Below are 12,925 nucleotides of genomic sequence, written 5' to 3' on the forward strand. Positions count from 1 at the left end.
GTCAGTTGGGGGGGGGTCACAAGATGACCACTCTAATATATTGCCATTCATCTCCTAGAGCATTGTCTAATGGACATACATAGAACGCCACACCAACACACTGGAGGATGTATATATGTTTTCATATATGATAAACAGATAATAGTAAGTAAAGCACCTTCCTGAGTTCTGTGAGTTGTTCTAGGGAATTATCAAATCTGAAGAGGGGGTTTTGGGAACTCAAATTTATAGCCAGTCAGTCAGAAGAACAAGTTGCCCATGGATTTGCACCTGAGGTAGGGGCAGTCTTGTGGAACTGAGCCTTTAACCTGTGGGGTGTGTCTGCACCAACTCCGGATAGTGTCAGAATTCAATAAGTTGGACATTCAGTTAGAGTTAGAGAATCGTAGGATTGGTTATTGGTATCAGAAAAAGACAACACAGTTATATGTATAGTTGTGTATCATGCATTCTCATTGCTGTAAAGCATTCCATTGTGAGAATATTCATTCTTTATTTATCTATTGTACTTGTGGTGGGCATTTGGGTAGTTTTCAGTCTGGGGCTAATATTAACAGTACTACTATGAACACTCCAGTACACATTTCTACGGGTGTATATCTCAGGCTGGGACTTCTGGTTATAGGGTATGCATGTATTTAGGTTTATTAGATATTATCAAACATTTTTCCAAAGTGGTTCTACAAATTTACATCTCTACTAGCAGTATATGAGAGTTCCAGTTGTTCCTCATTCTCACCAACTTTTTAAACCTGAAAGAATACATTGACCAAAACCTTATAAAAATCATCTTTCCTACTATGAAAGATTTTAAAGAGTCACTTTAAAATCAAGAGCAGTAGTTCATTTTTTATTGCTGAGCAGTGTTCCATTGTGTGGAGGTTCCACAATAGGTTAATCCATCCACTAACTGATAAACATTTGGGTTGTTTCCAGTTTGGGGCTATTATAAATAAAGCTGCTATGAACGTTTGCCTACAAATCTTTGAGTGAACATACATTTTTCCTTCTCTTGGATAAATGCCTAGGAGTGGGATTTCAGGATTGTATGGAAGGTGGATGTTTTCTAATTCATGTAACAATATGCATGAATCTCAAAAGCATTAGGCTGAATTTAAAAAAATAAAAACAGACATAACGATTACTTATATTATGATTCTATTTATATGCTATGCCATTCTGGATCAATGGACAGAATCAGGTTAGAGGTTGCTTAGAGATGAAAGAGAGGTTTGGGTAACTTTATGGGGTAATAGAAATATTCTACAAGCTTTTATATAATAGTGGAGTTTGCATAACTACGTATGTTTGTCAAAACTAATTGAACCGTACATCTGAAAAGGGTGAGTTTTACTACCTGAATAATATACCTCAATAAATCTGACTTTAAAACAAACAAACTATACATATATATGTATATTTATATATATATACACATACACAGATAGATAGAGAGAGAGAGAGAGAGAGATAGGTAGATAAACATGAGGGCCATCTTTCCAATGCTATTCTACAACATTTTGGAAGTTCTAGCCCATATAGTAAATTTAAAAGTGAAATAGTAGATATAAGGCTTAGAAAAAAAGGAAGTTCCATTCTTCGCACATGACATGATTATGTAAAAATCCCCAGACCATCTACATAAAAATTATTAGAATTGCTAGAAACGGTTAACAGCATTGTCAGATCTCAAATCAATGTAAAAATGTTGTGCATACTTTACATGCTGGAAACATACAGAAAATTAATTTTTAAAATATTCATAGTAACAAAAATTAAAGCTACTTAATAAAGGATGACTATGACCTGCCTATAGGGAATTTAAAAACATTATTCAAGTTTTTTATAAGAATCAAAGAAGAATTGCAGAGACATACCATGTACTAACATGGACATGGACAGGAAGATGTATCATAAAAATGTCAATTTTCCCCAAACTAGTTTTCCCATGAAATATGACAAACTGAATCTGAAATGTATATGGCAGACCAAAGAAATAGGGAAAGGTAAGACATTCCTGAATAGAAAAATTATGTGAGAGTCTGTGTTCCACTATTTTTCAAAACTTTTTATTAAAAAATCAGTTGTGATTAAGATAGTATGGAGTTGATACTGGGATAGATGAATTAAAAAAAGGAACAAACGACAAAGATTTCAGAAACAGCTCCTTGAAAAAACAGAAATTTAATATATGTCATAGACAGCATATCAACTTACACTACTTACATAAACTTCCACGCTTTACAGGAATTCCAAGTGAATTATGGACTTAAATATCAAAGTTAAACTTTAAACTTCCTAGAAGAATATTTAGCAGGATATCTTTAAGACATTAAAATTAAGCATTTCTTAAATAAGACACAAATAGGGCAACCCAGAAGTAGCAGACTGACAAATTTGACTACATTACAATTGAGAACTTCCGTTCACAAAAAAGACACCACAGAATGAAAAGAAAATCATAAGCTGGTATGTATTTATAACAAATATAACTGAAAGAGAATGAGGAGCTGGAGTACTATAATTTATCTCAGTCTTCTATTGATAAACTTTTTCTTTTCTTTTTTTCCTTTAATTTATGATGATATAATAAATATACTTTTTTCTTTTTGCTAAGAGTGGAATTACTATGTCAAAAATGACAGATTTTCATTTAGTTAGATATTGCCCTACGGAGATGATTTTCCAGTTCACACTCTGTGGTAATCTGATGATGGCTCCCAAGACATTTCCTCATATTAATCCCCGAATCCTGAATGTTACCATATTTGGGTCTTTGCAGATGTGATTAGGCTGAGGATTTGGGGATGAAATTACTTTAGATTATCTGGGAGGGCCCTAAATGCCATCACAAGTGTCCATGGCCAAAGGAGATCAGATACACATAACAAAGGAGGAGGTAAGGCAACCACTGAGGTAGCGAGTGAGGACTGAAGACACAGGCCAGGAATAATAGAAGCCACCAGGAGCCAAAGAAACAAGGAACTGATTCTCCTCTGGAGATTTATTAATATCTTCTTGTAGCTTTTTTCTACTTATACTTTATATATTTTGAAATCAAGTTATTTGTTACTTACCTGTTTACCTTATCATTAAGTAGTAAACATATTATTCTCTAGTAATGATTTTTTATTAAAAATCTATTTTATGTAATATTAAAATAACATCTAGTTTCTTTCATTAATATTTGCATGGTATACTATTCCTCAGTCTATAACTCAATTTTTCTCTTTTCTTATGCTTTTCAGATGTGTTATTTGGAATTATCACATGTGAAGATTTTTTAAAAATCACTTTAATAATCTTTGTATTTTAGCTGGGGCTTCTAGTTCACATATATTTAATGTCATTGCTGATATCTTTGGATTTACTTTGACCATTTTATTACATTCTTTATATTTGTCCCACTTTTTATACTCCCTCCCTTTTTTGCCTTCTTTCATCTTGATTGAGAATTTTTGTAATATTATTTATTTCGCTATCTCATTATACTTTTGCTTTCACTGTATGGTTTATCATTCTTCTCTGAATATTTTGGTGATTGCCTTAAAGTCAATTCTTTTATCTTCCTTTTCAAAATTCAAATATATAGGAGAGATTTAACTACAGTAATCTCCTTTCAACTTGTATGTTATTGCTGTCTAGTATATCAGTTATTCATTAATCTCTCATTCTATAAACTAGTTATTTTATTTTTGTCTACTTAATTTTACCAGTGTTTTTAACAATATCTTTGCTCGTTATTCTGCTTTGCATTTTAAACCGTCAGGGAGATTTTTCTCTCTGAGGTACATTCTTTAGAATTTCCTTTAATGATGGTCTGGTAGTGAATTCTCAGCTCTTTTAATGAAAATGTTTTAATTTTACCAAAGTTCCTGAAACATATTTTTATTCATTGCAGTAGTTTGGCACAGTCATTTTCTTTTACGTACTAAAAATATTATTTTACTCATTTCTTTATTTTTTTAGGAAGATTAGCCCTGAGCTAACTACTGCCAGTCCTCCTCTTTTTGCTGAGGAAGCCTGGCCCTGAGCTAACATCGTGCCCATCTTCCTCTACTTTATATGTGGGATGCCTACCACAGCATGGTGTGCCAAGCGGTGCCATGTCCGCACCTGGGATCCGAACTTGCAAACCCCAGGCCGCCGAGAAGCGGAACGTGTGAACTTAACCACTGTGCCACTGGGCTTACCCCTATTTTACTCATGTCTAATGTTGAGCTGTTTGCTGGAAGCGGTTCACTTTTGTAGATAATCTCCATTGCCTTTCCAGTTGCTTTTAAGAATTTTTTTTCCTTTGACATTCTGTAGTTTCAGTGTCATAACAGTGATGAGACGGCTTTTCACTATAAACCTCTTTTGAAGACTTATGAATTCATTACGTGTGCTATTGTTTTACTTTTAGAAAAAAAAGGAATGGCTTATAAATTTTATGAGATACCTTTTCAGAATGAATGGATATTATCATGTTTTTTTCTTATAATTTATTGATGTAAAGGATTATTTGATACATACTTTCATATTAAACTACTCTTTTATTCCTATATTAAAACCCACTTGGTCGTAGTGTATTACTATTTTGATGGAAGTCTGGGGCTTTTGCTAACTTTTCATTTTAAATGATCTGGTTCTTACTTATAATTGAGATTTTTCTATAATTTTACTTTAGATGCTATCATGATAACATTTTATTATTAAAATTTTACTAGCTTTGTAAAATGAAACAGGAAGATTTATATCTTGTTACGGGCAAGGATAGTTTCAGTAGCTCTGTCAATCTTTAATAATCTAAAATTCAGCTATGAAGAGATCTGCTCTGAGGGCCCTTTCCAATGGGATGTCTTTTATTAACTCCTGAATTTCTTCTATTCTAATTAGTCCATTAAAATTTTATACTTTCTCTTGGGTAGTTTTGGTTGTTTATATTTTTCCAGTAAATTGTGCTATTTATCTTGGTTTACAAAGCTGTTGCCTTTCACTTGTAAGTAGCAGTGTTTCAAGATTTTTAATAATCCTCTTTTATGTTACATTATCTTTCTCACTCCTCATGGAGTCTACATGTCTATTTTCCCTCCTTTTGCTTTCCCCAATAATACAAGTTGTGTAGCTTTGGTATCAGTCTTTTCAAAGAAAAATCTTGTGACCGTTTATTATAAATGAATTTTGTCGTTGTTTGCCATTTCATATTTGATTTTTCTACAATAATTCCAATATCCTGATTCTTTTGGTAAATAATGTCATTCCTTCAAAATTTCTTTTTTTACTTATTTACTTTTTTGTCTTTTTTTAATTTTATATTTACGTAGGTAACATGGATTTATAACATTGTATAAATTTCAGATGTACATCATTATATTTTGCCTTCTGTATAGATGACACCATGTTCCTCACCAAGAGTCTAATCGCCATCCATGGTCATACAAATGTGCCCCTTTATCCCTTTCACCCTCCCAGTACCCCCCTTCCTCTCTGGTAAACACAAACCTGTTCTTTGTATTTATGTATTTGTTTGTTTATTTAATACAAATGAGTGAAATCATATGGTATTTGTCTTTCTCTGACTTATTTTGCTTTGCATAATGCCCTCAAGGTCCATTCATGTTGTCATAAATGGCAAGATTTCATCTTCTTTTATGGCTGAGTAGTATTTCATTGTGTATATATATACACATACACACACACATACATACATACATGTATATCTGTGTATACATCTGTTTATATATATACATATATATGTGTGTATATATATATACCACATCTTCTTTATCCATTCATCTATCAATGGGCAATTATGTTCTTTTCAAGGCTTGGCTATTGTGAATATTGTGAATAACACTGCAATGAACATAGGAGTGTAAATACCTTTCTGAGTTGATGTTTTCATGGTATTTGGATAAATACCTAGAAATGGAATAGCTGGATCATATGGTAGTTCTCTTCTTAATTTTTTGAGGAATCTCCATATTGTTTTCCATAGTGTCTGCACCAGTTTACATTCCCACCAGCAGTATATGAGAGTTCATTTTTCTCCACATCCTCTCCAACACTTGTTACTTCTTGTTTTGTTAATTATAGCCATTCTGATAGGTGGGAGGTGATAGCTCATTGTAGTTTTGATTTGTTTGCATTTCCCTAATAATTAATCATGTTGAGCATCTTTTCATGTGCCTGTTGGTCATCTGTATATCTTCTTTAGAAAAATGTCATTCAGATCCTTTGCCTCTTTTTTAATTGGGTTGTTTCTTTTTTTGTTGTTGAGTTGTATGAGTTCTTTATATATTTTGGAATATTAACCCCTTATCAGATATATGGTTTACAAATATCTTCCCCAATAGGTAGGTTATCTTTTCATTTTGCTGATAGTTTCCTTTGCTGCTCCGAAGCTTTTTAGTTTGACGTAGTCTCATTTGTATGTTTATTCTTTTTTTTTTTTTTTTTTTTGCAGAGGAATATTCACCCTGAGCTAACATCTGTCCCAATCTCCTGCTATTTTATATGTGGGTCACTGCCACAGCATGGCTGCTGACAAATGGTGTAGGTCTGTGCCTGGGAACTAAACTCAGGCCACCAAAGTGGAGTGTGCTGAACTTAACCACCAGGCCACAGGGCTGACCCCTGTTTATTTATTCTGTTGTTTCCCTTACCAAAGGAGATATATTCCAAATGATACCACCCAGACTGATGTCAGAGTGCATACTGATTATGTTTTCTTCTAGGAGTTTTATGATTTCAGGTCTCATATTCAAGTCTTTAATCCCTTTTGAGTTAATTTTTCTGTATGGTATAAGATAGTGGTCTATTTTCATTCTTTGGCACATAGGTGTCCAATTCTACCAGCACCATTTTTTGGAGAGAATTTCCTTTCTCCATTGTATGTTCTTGGCTCCTTTGTTGAAAATTAACTGCCCATAAATGTGTGGGTTTATTTCTGGGATCTCAATTCTGTTCCATTGATCTACAAGTCTGTTTTTCTGTCAGTACCATGCTGTTTTGATTACTATAGCTTTGTGGTATTATTTTGAAATCAGGGAATATAATACTTCCAGCTTTCTTCTTTTTTCTCAGGATTCCTTTGGCTATTTAGGGTCTTTTCTTGTTCCATATAAATTTTAGGATTCTTTTTCATTTTTAAGAAAAATGTCATTGGGACTTTGATAGGGATTGCATTTAATCTGTAGATTACTTTAGGCAATGTGGACAGTCTAACTGTGTTAATTCTTTCAAACCATCACTATCGAATATCTTTACATTTCTTTATGTTTTCTTCCATCTCTTTCAACAATGTCTTACAGTTTTCAGTGTCCATGTCTTTTGTTTTCTTGGTTAAATTTATTCCTAGGTATTTTATTCTTTTTGTTGTGATTGCAAATGGGACTGTATTCCTGAGTTCTCTTTCTGTTAGTTCATTGTTAGTGTATGAAAATGCAACTGATTTTTGAATGTTGATTTTGTACACTGCAACTTTACTATATTCATTTACTATTTTTAATAGTTTTTTGTGGATTCTTCAGGGTTTTCTATATATAAAATTATGTCATTTGCAAATAGAGACAGTTTTACTTCTTTCTTTCCAATTTAGATACCTTTTTTTTTTTGTCTTGTCTAATTTTTCTGGCTAGGACATCCAATACTGTGTAGAATAAGAGTGGTAAGAGTGAGCATCCTTGTCTTATTTTTGTTCTTACAGGGACAGAATTCAGTTTTTCACCATTGAGTATAATGTTAGCTGTGGGTTTGTCATATATGGCCTTTACTATGTTGAAATATTTTTCTTTTATACCCATTTCATTGAGAGTTTTTATGATAAATGGATGTTGAATCTTGTCAAATGCTTGCTCTGCATCTATTGAGATTATCATGTAATTTTTATTCTCCATTTTATTAATGTAGTATATCACACTGATTTGTAAATGTTGAACCATTCGTGCATCCCTGGAATAAATCCCACTTGACCATGGTTTATGATCCTTTAAATGTAGCATTTTATTGAATTTGCTAATATTTTTTGAGGATTTTTGCATTTATGTTCATTTGCGGTTTTGGCCTGTGATTTTCTTTTTTGCTGTCATTCTTCTCTGGTTTTGGTATCAGGGTAATGTTGGCCTCATAAAGTGAGTTAGGAAGCATTCTCTCCTCATCAATTTTTCAGTAGAGTTTGAGAATAATAGTTATTAGATTTTCTTTGAATATTTAGTAGAATTCACCAAAGAAGCTGTCTGGTCCTGGACATTTGTTTAGGGAGGTTTTTGCTTATTGTGTTGGTCTCCTTACAAGTGATCAGTCTATTCAGATTCTTTATTTCTCCTTGATTCAGCTTTGGAAGGTTATATGATTCTAGGAATTTACCCATTTCTTCTAGATTATCCAGTTTGTTGGCATATAGCTTTTCATAGTATTCTCTGATAATCTTTTGTATTTCTGTTATATCTGTTTTAATTTGTCCTCTTTCATTTCTGAATTTATCTATTTGAGGCATCTCTCTTTTTTTTCTAGTCAATCTAGCTAAAAGTTTGTCAATTTTGTTTATCTTTTTAAAGAACCAGCTCTTACTTTCATTGATCCTTTCTATTGTCTTTTTAATCTCTATTTCATTTATTTCTGATCTGATTTTTATTATTTCCTTCCTTCTACTGAGTTTGGGCTTTGTTTGTTCTTTTTCGAGTTCTTTTATGTATAGGGTAAGCTTGCTTATTTGAAATTTTTCTTGTTTATTGATGCAGGCCTGTATTGCTATAAACTTACCTCTTAGTACCACTTTTGCTGCATCCCACAGGTTTTGGTATGTTGTGTTTTAATTTTTATTTTCTCCAGGTATTTCTTAATTTCTCCTTTGATTTCTTCATTGACCCAATAGTTGTTCAGTAGCATATTGTTTAGTCTCCACCTATTTGTGAGTTTTCCAGCTTTCTTCTTGTAGGTGATTTCTAGTTTCATACCATTGTGGTCAGAAAAATTGCTTAATAAGATTAAATTTATTGAGACTTGTTTTGTTTCCCAGGATTTGGTCTATCTTTGAGAATGTTCTCTGTGCACTTGAGAATAATGCATTAATAATTAATGAACTTAATACATATGTTAAGTTCAACTGATCTAATGTTTTATTTAAGGACAATGTTTCCTTATTGACTTTCTTTCTGGATGAAATATCCATTGATGTAAGGGGGATATTAAAGTCCCCTACTATTATTGTGTTGTTGTTAATTCCCCCTTTAGGTCTGTCAATAATTGTTTTATATACTTTAGTGTTCCTATGTTAGGTTCATATGTATTAATAAATTTTATGTATTCTTGATGGATTTTCTTCTTTATCACTATATAATGTCCATCTTTTCCTCTTGTTTTCTTTTTTTGGTTTGAAGGCTATTTTGTCTTATATAAGTATGGCTACATCTGCTTTCTTTTTGTTGTCGTTTGCTTGAAGTATCATCTTCTATCTCTTCACTTTGAGCCTATATTGAGCCTTTCTATAGACCTGAAATGGGTCTCCTGGAATTAGCATATTTTTGGGTCGTGTTTTTTAATCCACCCAGTCACTCTGTGTCTTTTGTTTCATGAATTCAATCCATTTACATTTACGGTAATTATTGACGTATGAAGACTTACTACTGCCGTTTTATCTTTGTTTACTGGTTGCTTTATATTTCCATTGTTTCTTTTTCCTTGCATTTCTGTCTGCAATTTCAGTTTGGTGGTTTTCTGTGATGTTTTTCTCAGTTTCCTCTTTATGTTTTGTAACTCTTTTCTAAATTTTTCTTTTGTGGTTTGTATAAAAGATCTCATAGATAAAATAGTCCTTAGTCTGCTGATAGCCTCTTATCTTCATTTGCCTGTGTATGTTCCATCCTTTTCCTCTTCCCTTTTTATCTTTTTGTTGTCAGAAATTATCCCATTTTGTATTGTGAATTAGTTACTAAATTGAAGTTGTTTTAGTTATTATTAATGCTTCCTTTCTCTTTAATCTTTATGTTAAAATTAAGTGTGCACTATACTATTTCTGATACACATTTGCAATTTTCTGATTCTGTCTATCTATCTACCTATCATCTTGCTCAAATCTTTGTAAAACTTTGCCTTTTCATTTCAGGTAGAAGGGCTTCTTTCAACGCTTCTTGTCAGGTAAGTCTAGTGGCAATGAACTCCATCAACTTTTGTTTGTCTGGGAAAGCTTTTTTTTCTCCTTCATATCTGAAAGATGATTTTTTTTAAAGATTGGCGCCTGAGTTAACATTTGTTACCAATCTTCTTAATTTTTTTCTTATCCCCAAAGCCCCCAGTACATAGTTGTATATTCTAGCTGTAGGTCCTTCTGGTTGTGCTATGGGATGCCACCTCAGCATGGCCTGTCGAGTGGTACCAAGTCCATGCCCAGGACCCAAACTGGCAAAACCCTGGGCTGCTGAAGCAGAGCACACAGAGTTAACTATTCAGCCACAGGGCTGACCCTCTGAAAAATGATTTTGCTGGATAGATTACTCTTGGCTGAAAGTTTTCAGTCTTTCAATATTTTTAATATATCTCGCTATCCTGGTTTGTAGGGCTTCTGCTGAGAAATCTGCTGATAGTCTAATGGGGGTTCCTTTGTATTTTATTTTTTTTCTCCCTGGCTACTTTTTTTTTCTTTTCCCCCAAAAGCCCCCTGGTACATAGTTTTTAGTTGTGGGTCCTTATAGTTGTGACAGGTGGGATGTTGCCTCAGCATGGCTTGATGAGTGTTGCCATGTCTGCACCCAGGATCTGAACCAGCAAAAGCCTGGGCCGCTGAAGTGGAATGTGTGAACTTAACCACTCTGCCATGGGGCCAGCCTCTCTCCCTGGCTACTTTTAATATCCTTTTTTGTCATTGATTTTCAACAGTTTTATTATCATGTGTCTTGGAGAAGGTCTTTTTGCACTGAGATAAGTAGGTGTTCTATTAGTTTCATGGGTTTGTATATCCAGGTCCTTCCCCAAGTTTGGGAAATTCATAGCTATTATTTCATTAAATAATCTCTCTATTCCCTTCTCCCTCTTTTCTCTTTCTGGGTTACCCATTAAACTTTTCATGCCCTTTCTTATGGAGTTGATTAATTCTAGTAGAATTTCTACAAGTGTTTTAAGTCTTAATTCTCTCCTCTTCTACCTGCATCATTGCTAGGTTTCTATCTTTGAGTTTGCTAATTCTCTTTTCCATATGATCTCTTCTATTACCAATGCTTTCTAATGCATTCATCATCTCATTTATTGAGTTCTTCAGCTCCAGAATTTCTGTTTGGTTCTTTTTCAGAGTTGCAGTCTCTTTGATAAACTGTTCCTTCAGTTCATTGATTTTATTCCTGCACTCATTGAACTGCCTTTTTGAATTTTCTGGTAGTTTTTTGAGTTTTTCATGACAGTTGTTTTGAAATCTTTATCAGTTAGATCACAATCTTCTGTGCCTTTATGTTTTATTTCTGGAGAATTGCTTTCTTTTTGAAGTGCCATGTGTTATGGCTTTTGTGGTGCTTGCTGAATTATTCCTCTGCCAGCACATTTGTTGTAGCAAACACATTTTTTTTCTTGGTATAGCTTTGTTTTGATTCAAACATTTCAACTGTTGGACATTAGAATTGATTACTTTGTTTCTTAGTAGGTGGTGCTATAGGGCTTATTTTTAGTATCTATTATCTGACATACCTCTGGCTATATTTGAGAATCTATGAGTTCCTCCCTCCACTGCCTCTACTTGGGGTGCTGCCAGTACTCTTTTTGTCACTGCCTATGCTTCTGAGTGTTACTGATGACTTCCTGTTGCTGTTGTCACTGCAGTCACTGGCTTTGCCACTGGGGATACAAGGATGGCTGTTGCTTCAGCCACATCTTGGATCACCTGGGTTTGAACCTCTGCCACAGTGGTGAGGGGAGGGTGAGAGTGGAGAGGGAGCCTGGTATATAGGGCACCATCTCAGCTATTGCCTGTTACTTTTGTGGTTATAACCACTCCTACATTTGGGATGTCTGAGTTCTGTGCACACCTCCTGCTGCTAGGCTCCAAGCTGAGGCTGGGGGCTTGGAATCATGGGGCTCAATCTTTGCTGCTGCTTCACTTCCCATGGCGACAGGTGCCACTGTGGTTGGCTGGCAGGAGTTGCACATGTGCCTTTGCTGCTACCCACCAAGTTATCTGGGGCTGGGAGTGGCTGACTCAGCTGCTGCAGCTGGGATCCAGGATGCTGAGCTCTGACTCTGCTCTTCCCCCATTTAGCCTTCTCTGTGTGCTCCAATTTACCCACCTTTCTCTATACATCAATGTGTGGATCTTTTTTGTGTCTTGGTGTGCTTTACAATGTAGCCTTTGTCAGGTTATGGATGTTTTATTCACTGTAGATTGAAGAGGAGAGACAAAAGGATCCTTGCACACCACCATGATGATCTCTTTTTTATTCTTTAATGATAGAGGCATTTAAGAACACAAATTTCTCTCTAACTACAAGTTTTACTGTGTTCCATATAGTTCTGTACAAAATATTCTCTTTTTTATTTGATTCTAAATAGCAATGCCCTTTAAGTAATTAGCATTGTTATCAATCTATCAACCATAATCTTAACTATTAAGAGGTCATGATTCAGGATAATTTACAAGTTAAAAACTTACTATAACAAAAGTAAAAGAAATTTAATTTTAAGTATGTTAATTAAAAACGTATATGCTTTAAAATCCTATTGGCTCTGGTTTTGGAAGAAACACAACATAGAAAAATAATATTGATCAAAATTAATTACTGGAGTAATAATTTCAGAGAAATTTGAATTCTCAAGAGCACATATCAGACAAGACAAAGTGTTTTTAACTGATAAACATTCACCCACCATTAAGAAGGAAGAGGCTTTACGCACTGAATATATTTCAATAATCACATTTAGATCCAGGGGTAGCAAATTTGTGTTATAAAATTTCAGGAAGTAG

The sequence above is a fragment of the Equus caballus genome, chromosome 4 (genome assembly GCF_041296265.1).
Source record: "Equus caballus isolate H_3958 breed thoroughbred chromosome 4, TB-T2T, whole genome shotgun sequence".
Taxonomy (NCBI): domain Eukaryota; kingdom Metazoa; phylum Chordata; class Mammalia; order Perissodactyla; family Equidae; genus Equus; species Equus caballus.